This window comes from Suncus etruscus, chromosome 2 (genome assembly GCF_024139225.1).
Source record: "Suncus etruscus isolate mSunEtr1 chromosome 2, mSunEtr1.pri.cur, whole genome shotgun sequence".
Taxonomy (NCBI): domain Eukaryota; kingdom Metazoa; phylum Chordata; class Mammalia; order Eulipotyphla; family Soricidae; genus Suncus; species Suncus etruscus.
Genome location: NC_064849.1, coordinates 78,023,588 through 78,043,386, shown reverse-complemented (window position 1 = coordinate 78,043,386; position 19,799 = coordinate 78,023,588). Strand labels below are relative to the sequence as shown.

At 33.9% G+C, this 19,799-nt stretch overlaps 2 non-coding genes across 2 annotated transcripts; one reads left to right on the top strand and one right to left on the bottom strand.

The window, feature by feature from the left end:
* Positions 1-1,491: 1,491 nt before the first annotated feature.
* Positions 1,492-1,620, top strand: LOC126002672 (small nucleolar RNA SNORA51). The gene has a single exon (XR_007493349.1). It is a non-coding gene; the product is annotated as a small nucleolar RNA SNORA51 (small nucleolar RNA).
* A 16,780-nt stretch (positions 1,621-18,400) lies between these two features.
* Positions 18,401-18,532, bottom strand: LOC126002643 (small nucleolar RNA SNORA51). Its single transcript, XR_007493324.1, has one exon. It is a non-coding gene; the product is annotated as a small nucleolar RNA SNORA51 (small nucleolar RNA).
* Positions 18,533-19,799: the final 1,267 nt, after the last annotated feature.

The window sequence follows — 19,799 nt, the reverse complement described above, 5'->3', positions numbered from 1 at the left end:
CAGGAAACTTTTTGATCAGTTGTATATAATAAAATTAGACATCTGTAACTAGAGATCTTGGTAATTGTACATGTGATAGGATGAAACCTACGATAGAGTCTTTCTTTACAGTTCTAGAAGTTCTGCTCCAACACTGTTGTTGGTGGTCTTGGTTTTTGCACTGATCCTAGGACGAAGCCTAGCATAGTCTTTATGTTTTGCAGTTGTCACAGTCAGACCTCTGGAATTAGAGATCTTGGTTATTGTATAGATTGCAGGCCGAAGCCTAGGCTAGGTTGTCCTATCTCATTAATCTCATTACCTAATGGTAAGATGAAATCAGAAGATATGTCATCCTTTGATCTATGCAAAAACCAAGATCGCTAACTACAGAAGACTGACCTTGACAACCATGACTAGGCAGAACTTATTCTGGGACCAATAGAAGATTTTATTTTTTATGTTTAAATAGTATTTAATTATGTGTATTTGAACGTCATTTATTAATGAGTTTTTAATTTTTCTAGATTATTTCTTATAAACCAAATTATATATGACAGTTGGAAGATCGCAGTACAAAAAATCAAATCAGTTTGCAATTTCTGAAGAGAAAAAGTCATATCAAGAATAGTAATAAATGATCATTTATATTGTTATAAAAGTTATCTTTGAAAATCAATAGTATGAAACATAATACAATATTTTATACTCTTGATGAAATATACTATTATTAAAGATATATTTAAAAATAAATATTTTTGTACATAATGTTAACTGGAGGTCTAAGTTCACTTTTTTACAAGTGGCTAACCAGTTGTGTCAACACCACTCATTGAAGAGGCTTCCCTGTTCCATTTAGGATTTCTTGCACTTTTATCAAAAATTAGGTGACGGTATATCTGGGGAACATTCTCTGAGTACTCAAGCCTGTTCCACTGATCTGAGGGTCTGTCTTTATTCCAATACCATGTTGTTTTGATAACTATTGCTATATAATACAGTTTAAAGTTGGGATAAGTAATACCTCCCATATTCCTTTTTACCAAGTATTGCTTTATCTATTCGTGGGTGTTTATTGTTTCAAATGAATTTCAGAAGTGTTTAATTAACTTCTTTAAAAAATGTTTTGTAATGTTCAAAAACATTTGTGTAATGATAATCGGAGACAAAATAGAGGAGGACTGGAGGGTCTAGATCCTGACATGAGGCTCACCACAGAGATTGATTAGTGCAGTCACAGAAATAATTACACTGAGAACTATCATAACAAAATGTGACTGAATGAGTGAAGTAGAAAGCCTGTCTAGATTACAGGTCTGTGTGGGGTGGGGAGGAAGGACACTTGGGATATTGGTCATGGGAATGTTGCACTGGTGAAGGATTTTTTTGTATATATATATATATATATATATATATATACATATATATATATATATATATGTATATATATATACATACATATTGTGTATATATGTATATATATATATATAAATAAAAAAAAGAAAAAGAAAAGGCTTGCAAATTCTTACCACAGTGTTCTTTACACTGAGTGTATAGAAAGAGAAGGTACAGTAAATGCACCCCATTTACACCTCAACCCAGGCCCTTTGCCTGGTCTGTATTGTGAATTGGGGGACAGAAAAAAATCAATATTATGAAATATATATAACACAATATTTGTTCAGAGTATTTTGATGAAAGTGTATAACTTGTTTGCCATTTAAGTGATTGTAATTTTATTTAAATTGTGTGTCATGAAAATAATTATATTATCTAGTATGTATCTTTAGATTTGATCACACTAATTTTAAACTCAAAGCATTACTTACTGTTATAAGCAAGGATGAATTTTAATTACAGTTTACATATGCACATTTTTAGAAAAACATCTCATTGTCTTTATGTTCTGATAATTGTATTTACAAGTTAAATATTAAAATACTATTTTTCTTTTTAAAATATATAGTTCATTGAGTTTGATTTATCATACACTTTAGAAAGTATATAAAATATATATTTAAATGAACATCATTATAGTACATTTAAAATAAATTTAATCACATTTGTTTCTAAAGAATCATAGTGAATTTTTTATTATTACTACTTTGATATTAGTACAAGTCAAATCATATAATTTTCTAAAGTTTATGAATATTCATTCAAGAAAATGAAGTCTAACTAAACAAGAAGGAACCATTAAGAGCGGTTGAAATAAAAATACCCTTGTCACTGCACTTAGCCATATATTTATGCCTCCCAAGCTACATTTCAGAAAGTTTTAGTCTTATTTGTGTTGACTCATTTCCTGCTGGAATAAAATTACTTGGATCCCTTATGACAAATAAACAAGAATAGATAGAGCATTTGTCCTGTCTTAGAAAATGTGAATTTGATGATCAGCCTTTTCTGATTATCCCTAAGGAGGAGGTCATTCTAGACTGCAAAGTTATTATGGTCTTTCTGTATTGCAGCTAATATTTAGTCCTTTTGTTTATTTGATAGTAAGGGTCAATTAGTTTCAACAAATTAAGAAACCATTATACCAATGTATATCTTTGATTTTATTTGAAAGAAAAATAAGCAGAAGCAAGAGGCATGCAAACAAGTTAATCATTCATAACCTACCTTGGAGTGTGAACAGATGTTTTAATTAAAATTGACTGTGAGATAAATTATCCCTCCGTGTAATTTAATAAATAGTCATTGGTACAATAAATTACAGCACAAATATTTACTTGACCATTATCGCTTTACTAGCTCATTGCAGGGAAGACTGTATTTGCTTCAATGCCATTCTTGCTAATCTTTTTGGCCAGAGAGACTATCTTTCTTCCCTTAACAAAGAGCTTTATATTCATCAGCTTCATAGAAACTCTGTGATTGTCAGCAGTATCATACATTTCATTTTAAAGTTATCCTTTGGAAGGTGAACAGAAAAACAAAAGAAGTAACACATCCTAATTATTACTCTGAAAACAGGACAAAAGAAAAAAAATTCCAGACCCTGAAGTTTAGATTCCCTTTTTTTTTTTTCATTTATACTGGAAGCTTACTATCATTTATAAAAGACAATAATCCTTTATTAGAATTTTTGAGTATGGTAAAGATATTAGAGGATATCATTTAAAAATACATACCAAGTGCTCTATTTTGTCTTTTAATATTAAATAAAAAGTTATTTGGAATTAATTTATCTCTGTTAAAAAACTAAAATATATTTAAAGTTATTAATATAGATTTTCTAGGAGAAAATTACCAGCAGACTTTCTTAATGATACCTAAAATTGATATTTATAAACAATAGACTGAATATTATTAGAATAAAATGGATCTCAATTTGCTTGTTAGAAACACTGTTTTTTTTTTCTTGGGGGGTGGTGGTGTCACACTCAGCAACGCTCAGGGAAATCGCTCCTTGCAGGCTCAGGGGACCATATGGGATGCCTGGATTCGAACCACTATCCTTCTGCATGCAAGGCAAACGCCTTACCTCTATGCTCTCGCTGGTTCCAGAAACACTGTTTTTATCCTCTTTCATTACTCTACAGATTTGGATGAATTTATACCAATTCTACATCAGTATTCAGATCATTTTGTCTCTTTTCTTATGTCTTCTCTTCTCTAACAATATGTACATGTCATTAGTTAGAAAAGTAATCTAAATTTGAAAATATTTTAAGAAAATTTGACATTGTTTTATTTAATTTTGTTATATTTAAAAGAAAATTGTCTCTACCGATTTAATTTTAGATTCCTTTCAAGATTCCTCACAGATTTCTCACAGATCTTATTCTACATAGATACTTCTTAGAATTTGTTTTCTCACTGAATTTAATATCTATAGACACTGTGCTCAGTTTTGTTTTCGTATATACTTTTATTTATAGATTTATTTCCTCTTTTCTACTAATTTTTCCACGAATATACTGAAATACTTATATTTTTTCACTTAGTCCACTTAGCTTACTTAGTCTTTTAATTTAGAATCATATATATACATATACATATATATGTATATGTATATATATACTTACATATTTTTGCCAAAGAAACTTAAATGTGTAGAACTTCAGATATTTTCCACATAGTTTGTGTGTGTGTGTTTTGTTTTTGCTTTTCTCTTTGGATTCCTTGTCATTGATTATCTTCTCATTGCTTCCTCATGAGAGTGATTTTTTATTTTTCACTTTTCTTTTCACCAAAGTTCTTTATCATGGTTTTATTTTATATCAGAATACTCAGATTTTTCCTTCCTTTTTCTTTTTATTTTCCTTTTTTGTTTTGTTTTGTTTTGCTTTGCTTTTGGGCCACACTCGGTGGTGCTCAGGGGTTACTCCTGGCTATGTGTTCAGAAATCGCTCCTGGCTTGGGAGATCATATGGGACACCAAGGTATCAAACTGAGATATGTCCTACTGCTGAGCCATCACTCTACCCCTCTTTTTTTCCTTTCCTTTATTTTTTTTCCTTTTCTCTTCTTTTGTTTTTCTCCTCCTCTTTCTTGTTCTTGTTCTTGTTCCTGTTCCTGTTCTTTTTGTTCTTGTTCTTCTTGTTCTTGTTCTTCTTGTTCTTGTTCTTGTTCTTCTTCCTCTTCTTCTTTTCTTCTCTTCTTTTTCTTCTTCTTGTTCTTGTTCTTCTTGTTCTTGTTCTTGTTCTTCTTCTTCTTGTTCTTCTTCTTCTTCTTCTTCTTCTTCTTCTTCTTCTTCTTCTTCTTCTTCTTCTTCTTCTACTACTACTACTTTAGTACTATTACTACTATTTCTCATCAGTTTTCTCACTCTTTTTTCTCTTTCTTCATTTCTTTTTGTCTTTCTCCTTTCTTTTCTTTCTTTTTCCTTTTTTTTTCTTTTTCTTTTTGAGCCACACCCTATGACGCTGAGGGCTTACTTGTGGCTATCCCCTCAAAAAACGCTCCTGGCTCGGGAGACCATATGGAATGCTGGGGACAACCCAAATTCCATCCTGAATCAGCAGCATGCAAGGCAAATGCCCTACCACTGTGCTATTTCTCTGGTCCCCTCCCCTTATTTCTTTTTTGACTTTATTATTCTTTCTTTTTTCTTTACTTCTTTTACTACTATTACTACTACTACTACTACTACTACTACTACTACTACTACTACTACTACACTTCCTTTATCCTCTTCTTTCATATTTTTCTTCACTTCTACTTCATCTTCTTTACTTTTTCTTCAATTTTCTCCTTTCTCTCTTCTCCTTTTTCTCCTCCTCCTATTCCTCCTCCTCCTTCTTTTTCTTCTACTACTATTACTACTACTACTACAACTATTACTACTTCTCTTCCTATTTCTCCTCCTTCTTCCTATTATTTTTTTCACTTTTTCTTTTACTTCCTCTTCACTTTTCTTTACTTCTTTTCTTCCTCTGTCTGCTATTGTTCTGCAGCCACACCATGTGTTACTCATCACTTACACTTTGTTCTTTCTTAAGAGTTTATTATTGGCTATATTTGGAAACCATATGACTCAAATATATTCTTGGTCACTATGCTATACAATTTATTTTCTTGTTGCATTGTTTTCACATCTCTATAATATTCTTATTTAGTCTCCCCACATATATTTTACCATTAGATATTCTTCATATTTTTTCACTTTTTTTCACAAGCATTTTTTCTCTCTAAATTTGTTTTCTCTTCAGACTTTATATGCTTCATTTACAAACTACTCATACTTTATAATTGTTACTTATTCTCATTACAGATTTTTCTCCACAGTTATTTTACCTCCTCATATATTACCCCAAATATTTAACTTCTACATGAATACAATGCACACAAATACACAAATACACTCACAACACATACATACTCACTTTCACTCACAAAATTAAAAAATTCTCAGTCTACTGCATCTATTAGTTTTAGAAGTAGATATTCATAATTCGTATGAATTTTAAATTACTAGGTCAAATTACAATTAGCTATTTCTTTGGAACTAAATATTTCTGACAAAAAACAGATACTGTATTTAATTTTTTTATTTTAACCATTGTTTTTTACAAAGTTAATAATATTTGGCTTGTTTTTATTTGGCTTTATTTTTCTTTTTTCTTTTTTCCTTTCTTTTTTCTTTTCTCTTCTTTTGTTTTTCTCCTCCTCCTCCTCTTTCTTGTTCTTGTTCTTGTTCCTGTTCTTGTTCTTGTTCTTCTTGTTCTTGTTCTTGTTCTACATGAATACAATACACTAGTATAAGATCATTTAGATTTACTTAGTGATGAAAGACAAATGATGACAAACATTTTTTCATGTGCCTACTAGCCTCAAAAAATGAAGTATTTTAATATTTGAGTACATTATATTTTATACAAAATTTAATTCTTCACATAAAGTCAATTTGCATTTATAACTCATTGCATTACATAATTCAGACATGCACCAATTTTGTTTGTTTGTTTTTGGGCCACACCTGGTGACACTCAGGGTTAACATCTGGCTCAGAAATCGGTCCTAGCTTGGGGAACCATATGGGATGCTGGAGATTGAACCAAGGTCCAGCATGGATCAGCCTCAATCAAAACAAATACCCTACTGTTTTGCTATCACTCTGGACCCCACAAATAAATTTTATATGATATAATTTATAAACAATTTTATTCAATATAATACTTTAAGAATATAAGAATAACCAAACATTCTTGCACAATAGTGACTTCACTATAGTCTAAACAATTATATTGCAATGTAAAGTAACTGATTTATGGAGTCTCTTATTTGAAACCTATAATTATGTTTTACTTCTGTTCTATTAAGCTCTCCTGTGGCTTTGAAAAAACCCATGAAAAGCCTTTTTATAATAAAAACATCAGAAACCCTTTGAGCTCTCAATAACAGTTTCACTCCCACATATTTGTCAGTAACTCAAGCATGATGTGGAGATAGGCAAATGTAAAGTTCTTTTATTTACAGATATATCCTTTAAGAATAAACTATAAGAACATAATGTTTTCTAAAATAATGGAATATAAAAGATCAATGCATAGGCCTATAACCACCCAAACAAATATGTGTTCTGGCTAAACAGAATACTTTCATTCTTTCTATCAATACTCCTAATGATGTTACTTCAATAAAAACTATTATACAAGGTGAATTTTGGGGAACATATTAATATAACTTCTATTAAACCTTGAAGATAATATATAATATTTAAGTATTTGTCATAATTTTACTCTTTCTGATTCTATCATCTATTTAAAATACATTATATGACTTTTCTACTTTTAAAACTACCATCTCCCTACGTTGTTGATAAACTTGAATGTCTTCAATGTGTTTGATACATCACAGCAGGCTATTTATATAAATTGGGCCAGATAATTAAGAAGATTGGGGGATGTCCAAAGTAGCTGGCTGTCTTTTAAATATACAGGGAACTCACATAGTTCCTCAAAATGATCAGACATTTAAAGTTGCTTTTCATCTAAAATGCAAACAGATGATGATAATTCATGTACATTCAATTTTCATATTGTGTTTTATAGCCATCAATAAGAAAAAGATAATGAGGACTACTGAATAGTCTGAGCAATGTTTTGATGATAAAATATATTTCAGTCTTCATACATTTGTGGCTATAGTTTTGAAGATATGTAACTTAATTTTGCTATCACAACAATTAATTTATTTTTGTTTTTAAAAATACCACATAGATGTCAGCACCCCTATCTGTGCTGTGGAAAAGGCTGTGCTGCCTTTTCGGCCTGATTTCATCCTGTGTGTGGCTCATCTGCAGATGGCTGCCTCCCCTGGAGCCTTCCATGAAGGTGAGTCTACACGCCCAGAAAGGAAGGAGCCGCTGAACTCTGCTGGAACTCAGATGCCAGCACCCCTATCTACCTCTCTTCTGTGCTCTGCTGCATTTTCGGCCTGATTTCATCCTGTGTGTGGCTCATCTGCAGACGGCCTGCCTTCCTGTGAGCCTTCCATGAAAACGGCCCCCCTTCCCATGAGCCTTCTGTGGAGGTGAGTCTACACGCCCAGAAAGGGATGAGCTGCTGAACTCTGCTGGAACCCAGATGCCAGCACCCATATCTGCCTCTCTTCTGTGCTCTGCTGCATTTTCGGCCTGATTTCATCCTGTGTGTGGCTCATCTGTGGAAAGCCCGCCTTCCCTGGAGCCTTCCATGGAGGTGAGTCTACACGTCCAGAAAGGGAGGAGCCACTGAACTCTGCTGGAACTCAGATGCCACCAGACCTATCTGTCTCTCCTCTGTGCTGTGCTGCATTTTCGGCCTAATTTCATCCTGTGTGTGTCTCATCTGCAGATGGCCTGCCTTCCCTGGAGCCTTCCATGGAGGTGAGTCTACCCGCCCAGAAAGGGAGGAGCTGCTGAACTCTGCTGGAACTCAGATGCCAGCACCACTATCTGCCTCTCTTCTGTGCTGTGCTGCATTTTCAGCCTGATTTTATCCTGTGTGTTGCTCATCTGTGGATGGCCCACCTTCCCTGGAGCCTTCCATGGAGGTGAGTCTACATGGCTAGAAAGGGAGAAGGCACTGAACTCTGCTCGAACTCAGATGCCAGCACCCCTATCTGCCTCTCCTCTGTGCTCTGCTGCATTTTCGGCCTGATTTCATCCTGTGTGTTGCTCATCTGCAGACAGCATGCCTTCCCTGGAGCCTTCCATGGAGGTGAGTCTACATGCCCAGAAAGGGAGGAGCCAGAGGAGCACTGCTCCGCTTCGCTTCACGGCCGTGCACATCATTTAGCCAATGAATACAACCGCAACACATAGAAAAACCCATAATACAACTGTGACAATGGAGAAATAATGCAGGCCAGCACCAGACATAGAGAATGACTATGGCAACTCGGATGACTTGAACATGACCAACCAACTAATCAGTCAGTCAGATAAGGAGTTTAGAGACACAATATGGAAGATGTTCAAAGAAGTCAAAGAAAGTATAGAAGAGAACACTATTAAGAATCAAGAGAATATGAAGATAGAAATCAGAAAACTCCAAACTAAAATTTCAGGGCAAATAACAGGTCTGAAAAACTCAGTAGATGAATTGAAGAAAAACATGGTTGAGCTTTCCTACAGGTTAACAGCAGCTGAGGATAGAATTAGTACACTGGAAGATTTGATGAATAACAATTCCAAACAGCAGAAGAAATTAGAAAAAAGCCTTAAAGCAAATGATAAAACAATGAAAAAATTACTCAAAGAATGGGAACAGATGAAAATAGAAGTCTCAACAGAAACAGCTTAAGAATCATTGGCATCCCAGAGACCCAGGAAGAAAATCTCCAGGAAGAATCAATGGTCAAGAACATCATTAAAGAGAAACTTCCAGAGATAAAGAATACATGTGATCAAATCCTGCATGCCCAAAGAGTACCAACTAAAAGAGATCCCCCAAAAAACACTTCTAGACACAGCCTAGTCACAATGACGAATCCCACAGACAGAGACAGAATTCTGAAATCAGCAAGATCAAAAAGAGAAATTACATTCAAGGGAACATCCTTGAGATTTACTGCAGACCTGTCACAGGAAACACTCAAGGCCAGAAGGCAGTGGTGGGACATAGTGAAAAAACTCAATGAAATAAATTATTTGCCTAGAATACTGTACCCAGAAAAACTAACTTTCAGGTTTGAAGGAACAATACATGGTTTCACAGACAAAAAAACAGCTCAGAAACTTTACAGACTCAAAACCAGTCTTCAAAGAAAAACTGAGCAGCCTACTTAAAGACAAGACTGACCAACAGACGCACCAAACTTCCATATAAAGATGGCACTAACTCCCAAGACAATTCATTCTCTCAATGTCAATGGACTAAATGCAAAATGCAACAGTTAAGAGACACAGAGTGGCTAAATGGATCAAAAAACTCAATCCAACCTTCTGTTGCCTACAAGAAACGCACCTGAATAGTCAGAACAAACATAGACTCAAAAGAAAAGGCTGGAGGAAAAGCATCCAAGCAAAAATACCCATAAAAAAAACTGGAGTGGCCATACTAATATCAGATGATGCAAACTTTATATTTAGGAAAGTTGTAAGGGACAAAGATGGACATTTTGTATTAATCAAGGGATACGTACAGTAGAAAGAAATCACTCTCCTAAACATATATGCACCGAAGAGGCGCCAGCAAAATATTTAATACAATTGTTGACAAATCTGAAAAATAATATCTATAACAACACAATAATTGTGGGAGACCTCAACACGGCATTGTCAACACTTGACAGGTCAACCAGACTGAAACCCAACAAGAATATACTAGACCTGAACAGAGAAATGAAAGAAAGAGGTCTAGTAGATACATACAGGACACTCCACCCCCAGGAGCCTGGATACACATTCTTCTCTAATGTACATGGGACATTCTCCAGAATAGACTATATGCTAGCACATAAAATATATCTCCATAATATCAAGAGGATAGAAATTTTGCAGGCTAACTTTGCTGCCCACAAGGCCCTGAAATTAAATGTGAACTACAAAGGGACACAGAAGAAAAACATTAATACCTGGAAGTTAAACAGCCTAATACTGAATAATCAGTGGGTCCGACATGAAAATATAGAGGAAATCAAAACCTTCCTGAAAACAAATGACAATGGAGACAAAAACTATCAGAAACTATGGGACACAACAAAAGCAGTACTGAGAGGAAAATATATAGCTTTGCAAGCACACATCAGGAAAGAAGAAGGGGCATACTTGAATACCTTAATGACGCAGCTCATAGAATAAGAAAGTGCTCAACAAAAGGATCCAAAAATAGGGAAGCAGAAGGAAATAACAAAGCTGAGAGCAGAAATCAATGAAGTATAAACATGAAAAACAATCCAAAAGATCAACAAAAGCAGAAGTTGGTTCTTTGAAAAAATAAACAAGAATGAGAGACCACTGGCAAAACTAACAAAGAAAGAGAGAGAGTGAGAGAACTTGATAACTCGTATTAGGAATGAAAAAGGAGAGATAACTACTGATATGGTAGAGATTCAAAGGGTAAACAGAAACAACTTTGAGAAACTCTATGCCATTAAAATTAAAAACTGGAAGAAATGGATAAATTATTGGACTCTTATAATCTCTCACGATTAAATGAAGAAGATGTAGCATATATAAACACACCCATCACTATTGAGAAAATTAAGACAGTAATCAAATGTCTGCCTAAAAACAAAAGCCCAGGCCCAGAGGGATTTACTAATGAATTCTTTCAAACCTTTCTAGAGAAACTACTACCCATACTGGCAATACTCTTTCATGAAATCGGAAAAACAGAAACACTGCCAAATAGCTTTTATGAAGCAAACATCACCTTGATACCTAAACCAGAGAGAGATGCTACCAAAAAAAAAATTACAGACCAATATCGCTGAAGAATACAGACGCAAAGATCCTCAAACAAATATTAGCAAATGGGATTCAATGCCTCATTAAAAATATCATCCATTACAATCAAGTAGGTTTCATCCCAGGAATGCAAGGATGGTTTAACATCCATAAGTCTATCAACATAATACACAACATCAACAACAAGAAAAATAAAAACCACATGGTCATATCAATACATGCAGAGAAAGCATTTGATAAGGTCCAACACCCATTCTGATCAAAACTTTCAGCAAGATGGGAATGGAAGGAACCTTTCTCAATAGAGTTAAGGCCATCTATCACAAGCCAGAGGCAAATATTGTCCTCAATGGACAAAAATTGAAAGTCTTTCCTCTAAATTCTGGCAGAAGACAAGGCTGTCCTCTCTCACTACTCCTATTCAACATAACACTGGAAGTACTTGCTATAGCAATTAGGCAAGAAAAAGATATCAAGGGAATCCAGATAGGAAAGGAAGAAGTCAAGCTCTCACTGTTTGCAGATGACATGATACTCTACTTAGAAAACCCTAAAGACTTTACCAAAAAGCTTCTAGAAACAATAGACTCATATAGCAAGGTGGCAGGCTACAAAATTAACACATAAAATCAATGGCCTTTCTATACACCAATAGTAATAAGGAAGAAATGGACATTAATTAAACAACCCCATTCACAATAGTGCCACACAAACTCAAATATCTTGGAATCAACTTGACTAAAAATGTGAAGGACCTATACAAAGAAAACTATAAAACTCTGCTGCAAGAAATAAGAGAGGGCACGTGGAAATGGAAGCAAATACCCTGCTCATGGATTGGCAGGATTAACATAATCAAAATGGCAATACTCCCCAAAGCATTTAATGTGATCCCTCTAAAGATACCCATGACATTCTTCAAAGAATTGGATCAGGCACTTTTGAAATTTATTTGGAACTATAAACACCCTAGAATAGCTACAGCAATCATTGGGAAAAAGAATATGGGAGTAATTACTTTCCCCAACTTTAAACTTTACTACAAAGCAATAGTTTTCAAAATAGCATGGTATTGGAATAAAGACAGGCCCTCAGATCAGTGGAATTGGCTTGAATACTCAGAGAATGTTCTCCAGACATGCAATCACCTAATTTTTTGTTAAAGGAGCAAGAAATCCTAAATGGAACAAAGAAAGCCCCTTCAACAAGTGGTGTTGGCACAACTGGCTAGCCATTTTTAAAAAATTGAACTTAGACCCCCAGTTAACCTCATGTACGAAGGTTAAATCCAAATGGATGAAAAAACCTCGATATCAGACCCGGTACCATAAGATATATAGAACAACATGTAGGTAAAATACTCCAGGACATTGAGTCTAAAGGCTTCTTCAAGGAGGAAACTGCACTCTCCAAGCAAGGGAAAGCAGAGATTAACAGACGGGACTATATTAAACTGAGAAGCTTCTGCACCTCAAAAGAAATAGCCCAGGATACAGGAGCCCCCCACTGAGTGGGAAAAACTATTCACCCAATACCCATCAAATAAGGGGCTCATCTCCAAAATATACAAGGCACTGACAGAACAATACAAGAAAAATACATCTAATCCCATCAAAAAATGGGGAGAAGAAATGGACAGACACTTTGTAAAAGAAGAAATACATATGGCCAAAAGACACATGAAAAAATGTTCCACATCACTAATCATCAGGGAGATGCAAATCAAAACAACTATGAGGTACCACCTCACACCACAGAGAATGGCACACATCACAAAGAATGAGAATAAACAGTGTTGGCAGGGATGTGGAGAGAAAGGAACTCATCCACTGCTGGTGGGGAATGCCGTCTAGTTCAACCTTTATGGAAAACGATATGGAGATTCCTCCAAAAACTGGAAATCGAGCTCCCATATGATTCAGCTATACCACTCCTAGGAATATACCCTAAGAACACAAAAATACAATACAAAAATCCCTTCCTTACACCTATATTCATTGCAGCACTATTTGCCATAGCAAGACTCTGAAAACAACCAAGATGTCCTTCAACTGACGAATGGCTAAAGAAACTGTGGTACATATACACAATGGAATATTATGCAGCTGTCAGGAGAGATGAAGTCATGAAATTTTCCTATACATGGATGTAAATGGAATCTTTTATGCTGAATGAAATAAGTCAGAGAGAGAGAGAAAGACACAGAATGATCTCACTCATCTATGGGTTTTAAGAAAAATGAAAGACATTCTTGCAATAATAATTTTCAGACACAAAAGAGAAAAGAGCTGGAAGTTCCAGCTCACCTCATGAAGCTCACCGCAAACAGGGATGAGTTTAGTTAGAGAAATAACTATGTCTTGAACTATCCTAATAATGAGAATGTACAAGGGAAATGGAAAGCCTGTTTAGAGTACCGGCGGGGTTGGTTGGGGAGGAGGGAGATTTGGGACATTGGTGATGGATGGTGTTCTTTACATGACTGAAACCCAAACACAATCATGTATGTAATAAAGTTGTTTAAATAAAAAAAAATAAAAATACCATCTGATTCAATTTTTTCAATATTTAGAGAAAATTTCAATAAAGATATATTTTGGAAATTAAATTCATCTGCATTGAGATTTAAAAGATGTTTTTAACTTTGCATATGATTTCTTTACAATGTTAATAAATTCATTATTTTACAGGCACCAAATACAAAAGCCTTGATGAAATAATACAATTAGAAAGTGTTTTCATGTTATTTATGCACTTACCATTAAAATACTATAATAGATTCAATTTAAAGATATTTTAGTGGCATAGAGTTTCTCAAAGTAGTTTCTGATTAACCTTTGAATCTATGCCATATCAGTAGTGATATCTCCTTTTTGATTCCTAATACAAGTTATCAAGTTTCTCTCTCTCTCTTTCTTTGTTAGTTTTGCCAGTGGTTTATCAATCTTGTTTATTTTTTCAAAGAACCAACTTCTGCTTTCGTTGATCTTTTGGATTGTTTTTTGTGTTTCCACTTCATTGATTTCTGTTCTTAGCTTTGTTATTTCCTTCTGTCTCCCTATTTGTGGGTCCTTTTGTTGAGCACTTTCTAGTTCTATTAGCTGTGTCATTAAGCTACTCAAGTAAGCTCCTTCTTTCTTCCTGATGTGTGCTTGCAAAGGTATAAATTTTTGAGAACCTAGAAGAAGTATAAATTCTTGGAGTCTTATAATCTTCCACGGTTGAAGGAAGAGGATGTAGCATATCTAAACACCCCATCACTATTGATGAAATTAAAACGGTAATAAAATATCTGCCCAAAAACAAAAGCCCAGGCCCAGATGGATTCACCAGTGAATTCTTTCAAACTTTCCAAGAGGAACTACAACCAATCCTGGCAAGACTCTTTCATGAAATTGAACAAACGGAAACACTTCTAAATAGCTTTTTTGTAGCCAACATCACCAATATCGCTGATGAATACAGATGCAAAAATCCTCAACAAAATCCTGGCAAACAGGATTCAGTGCCTCATTAAGAAGATCATCCACTATGATCAAGTAGGTTTCATCCCAGGAATGCAAGGATGGTTTAACATCCGTAAATCTATCAACATAATACACAACATCAACAACAAGAAAAATAAAAACCACATGATCATTTTCCTATACCTGGATGTACACGGAATCTATTATGCTGAGTGAAATAAGTCAGAGAGAGAGAAAAACGCAGTATGGTCTCACTCATCTATGGGCTTTAAGAAAAATGAAAGACATTCTTGCAATAATAATTTTCATACACAAAAGAGAAAAGAGCTGGAAGTTCCAGCTCACCTCAGGAAGCTCACCACAAATAGTGATGAGTTTAGTTAGAGAAATAATTACATTTGAACTGTCCTAATAATGAGAATGTATGAGGGAAATGGAAAGCCTGTCTAGAGTACAGGCGGGGGTCGGGTGGGGAGGAGGGAGATTTGGGACATTGGTGATGGGAATGTTGCACTAGTAATGGGTGGTGTTCTTTTCATGACTGAAACCCAAACGCAATCATGTATGTAATCAAGGTATTTAAATAAAATATGTGTGTATGTATATATATATATATATATATATATATATATATGGGTGATGATGAGCATACAGCCAGAAATAAGGCCTGATCACCACCAGAGTTTTGACTCCAAACAAACCTGAGGTATAATTTTTCAGTGTTGGGGATGTGGCTCAGTTTTAGAGTATGCTTCTTATGTGTGAGGTCCTGAGTTGACCCCTGTACTACATCCACACAAAAATCTATCACATTTAAAAAAAAAGATATTTTAAATATATTTTAATTATAGTAAAGTCTATATAATTTGTTTTGTTTTATTTGGGGCCCACAATGAGATATGCAGGAATATTTCCTGGTGGTCTCAGATGTTCAAAAGAGTTGCTGGAAATAAAGCATGGTCCACAGCATGCAAGACAAAGTCCAATCTACTGTACTATCACTGCAGGTTATAAATTGATATGATTTTTATAAAATACAAGTTCTACCACTGCAATCCCATTCCTAATCACATCTCTCAATTTATAAATATACTTTTGTTAACATTTCAAATGAGCAATATATTCTCTTTGTTTGGGAAGTTGAGAAAAATGATCCTGGTATTTCTCACAATGACCTAAAGCTTAAGAAAAATTTTCAGACATATTTTACTTTGTATCCTCTTTTGTGATGATTATTTTATTATTCAAGTTCAGAAAACAAATGGAATTAAGAGAACTTTCATATTGATCTAATTCTGAAAAAGTAAAAAATATGTGAAAATACAAAATAAAAGAGGATATACATATTAATATATAAGGCTTTCAATGTGTGCCATCTAAAACTATATAAACTTCAGCACAGAAGAGCTACAAAGGTTTGGAAAGTCACAATTTTCAGAAAAGGGGAGAGTGATATTCAGCAGTCATTCTTTAGTTTTCTGTTTATACCATATTATTAGAACAGCCTACTGCATATGTTGGCCTACTTTTCTGTATCACCCACAAAAAGTGAGTGGTTGTAATTTATACACTCTAAAAATATGTGCTAATTAGCTTAAATGTCCATTAATATCTTAGCATTGGTAATCCGCAAAAAATAATATAATTCATAGATTTGCATTTCAAGGACATTTAGTAATTTTCTTCAGCAAGCCTAATGTTGATTCAAAATCTGGGCCAAATTCTTGTGTCATGAATACCAATTTATCTAAGCCCTTCAATTAGATTAAATGAATAAACTGGATGTCAGTCAAGAAATATGATGCATTAGTCAGACTTTTGTGTCAGAATGTTAGAAAATTGACTCTCAATTCAAAGACTGAATTTGTATAAAGCAAATATAGATGTATTCTGATCAAGAACAAATTTTTTAAAACTGGTATATCAGCATTACTTTGGTTTGGTTTTAAAATTATACTGATTTTTGTGTAGGTATAAAGGTTACAAATACCAATGCAAAGAATCCTTTATTTTAAGAGTATGTGACATAATTGGGGCCTAAGCAATAGCAAAAAAGTAAGGGCATTAATGGGCCTTGCACAAAGCACACCCAGGTTAGATCCCTGACATCCCATGTCTCCTGAGCCAGGATGACACCAGAAGTGATTTCTGAACACAGAGCCAAAATAACCCCTGAGTGCCACCAGGTGTTCTTCCCCCCAAATAATAAAAAATTTGATTATGTGACATGTACTAGTCTACAATATAACACAATACACCCAACCTATTTAAAAAATGTCCCAGGGGCCAGAGTGATAGCACAGCTGTAGGGCTTTTGTCTTGAACATGACCAACCCAGGACAGACCCTGGTTCGTCCCTGGCATCCCGTATGGTCTCCTGAGCCTGCCAGGATCAGTTTCTGATTGCAGAGACAAGAGTAACTCCTGAATACCAACAGGTCTGACCAAAAAAATGTTCCATTGACTTAAAAATTATTTTTTTCCAAAAAATTGAAAAATTAGTAAAGAAATACTGTTTTAATATTCAAGTGTTTGCCATACAATACAAACATAATTTGAACTCTCATGTAATACATCACAAAATATGACAAGTAATTTTTTTATTATTTGAACTTACATATATATTTTAATATATCTAAATGACTAAAGAAAATTGTTAAAATAATATATTTTTGTGTTGGTTTTATAGACTAGAATTTATTTTGTTACACTTATCTAATCTCATTTTGACAATAATAGATGATAAGCATTGAAGTACTTTTCACTTGAATGCAGATATTGTTTTGATAGTAAAATTTAAGATATGATTAAATTTCTTAAAAGCAGATGTTATTGTTTATTTCTTGTTTTCATAATAATCTGTCTACATTCTAGGCTACAATTTCATGTTTGCTGAACAATTGTAATTTTAAATAAGATTACTCTCATCTCTCCTTCATTACCTTGGCAGTCGAAGATAATATAAGCAAGGTTATGTGAACAAAACTGTTTTGAAAACTATTACACATAATACTTCACATAAGCTTTTGCATAAACTGTTTCTATTAATTTATGCTTTGTCCATTTTTATTTAGCATGAAAGGAAATATTGTCTCCCTCTTCATACAGAATGTGCTCCTAAAAATCTTATGATAGATTTAATTAAAGGTATTTTGAAATGTTTTTAACAACGTAATTATTTATCTCTGATAATTTCAATGAAACACTTGACAGGATCTTTTTATTTATATTATGACTAATTTTCACATTTTTTATTAACTTTTTCCATTTTAGTTGATCTTTTTTGTCTGTCATACATGCCTAGTTAAGCACGGAAATACTGGAACAAAAATGGATAGAAAGTAAGCTATGTATGAGTACCATCAAATATGTGAAATGCAGAAAAAGCAAAGACCGAAAAGCAAGTGAGAAGTAAATAACTCAATGTTAACTGAAGCATAACATTGTTATAAACTACTGTTTTATGAAACTTTATATATATTTATAAATAGATAAGGAAGAGTATATATTTCTGAGTTAATTCAAATTAAATGTGTTAAAATCATTTTATGCTAAGGCATTTAGTCCAAAAACTAATACCAAAGATAAAATTTTGTGTGTGCGTGTGTATATGTGTCTCCCAATTCACAATACAGACCAGGCAAAGGGCTGGGTTGAGGTGTATATGGGGTGCATTTACTGTACCTCCTCTTTCTATACTGTCAGTGTAAAGAACACAGCCTGTGGTAAGATTTGGTAGGCCTGATCTTTGCTTTTCTTTTTCTTGATTTTTTAATAAATATATAATATATATTTATATGTAATATATATTTATATATATAAAATCCTTCACCCGTGCAACATTCCCATGATCAATATCCCAAGATAAAATATTAAAAATATTTTATTAATGATCCTACTTACTATAGTTACCAAAATGAAAGCTTAAATTTTGTACAATGTGATGTTGTTTCTAACTTAGAATCATAGCTCTCTAATATTACAGTAAGATAAAATAAAAGCATATTCTTAACAGTTTTAAATCATGACTATATTTGATTATCATAAAACATAAGATACCAAGACAGTTTGTTAATAATGTAACTAAATTCAATAACCTAAGGAATCCAGAAAAAAATTGAGACTTTTGTTTTTACACTCATAAAATATGAGTGAGCTCATGACCAGTATAGCAAATAAATCCCTAATTCCCCACTTAATCAAAGATCCTAGAAAATATAGTATAAAAAATCAAAAAAGAACATTATTTTATCTTGAAAAGACAAAAATCAGTTTTACATTTGATATTTCCCAATGGATCCTTGATTGGTGATTATTTGTAAGATCCAATCTACATTTTCAATTTAACTATCAAAATGAAGAAATCTAAACCAATCTTTCTTTGACATAATGGTAGAGAAAGCATGCACTGCCAGATTAAGTGTAATAAAAGAAAATCAATCATCTACACACTTAACTATGAGCCAAAAGTTAAAGGATTAGTATTTATGGAAATTTATGAAATATTAATAAAAAGTTAAGTTTGGGGCTGGAGCAGTGGCACAAGTGGCATTTGCTTGCACTTGCTAAGCTAGGACAGAACACCGTTCGATCCACCCACATCCCATATGGTCCCCAAGCCAGGAATGATTTTTGAGCACAGAGCCAGGAATAACCCCTGAGTGTCACCAGCTGTGTTTCCCCCCAAAAAAAGCAAAAGAAAAAAAGTTAAGATTGGTGGTCATGGAGATAGTTTTTGATGCAAAATATGCAAGGACCCTACATCTAATACCTGTTGTAACATTATTGTTAGAATAATGCCAAGTATTGATACTGATTTTACCAAACAATGCTGAATAATATGTTTTGTTGCTGTTGTTTGTTTCGTTTTTGGTTTTTGGGCCATACCTGGTGGCACTCAGGGGCTACACCTGGCTATGAGCTCAGAAATTGCCCCTGGCTTGGGGACCATCTGAGATGCCAGGGATCAAACTTCTGTCCATCCTGGGTCAGTAGTGTGCATGGCATAT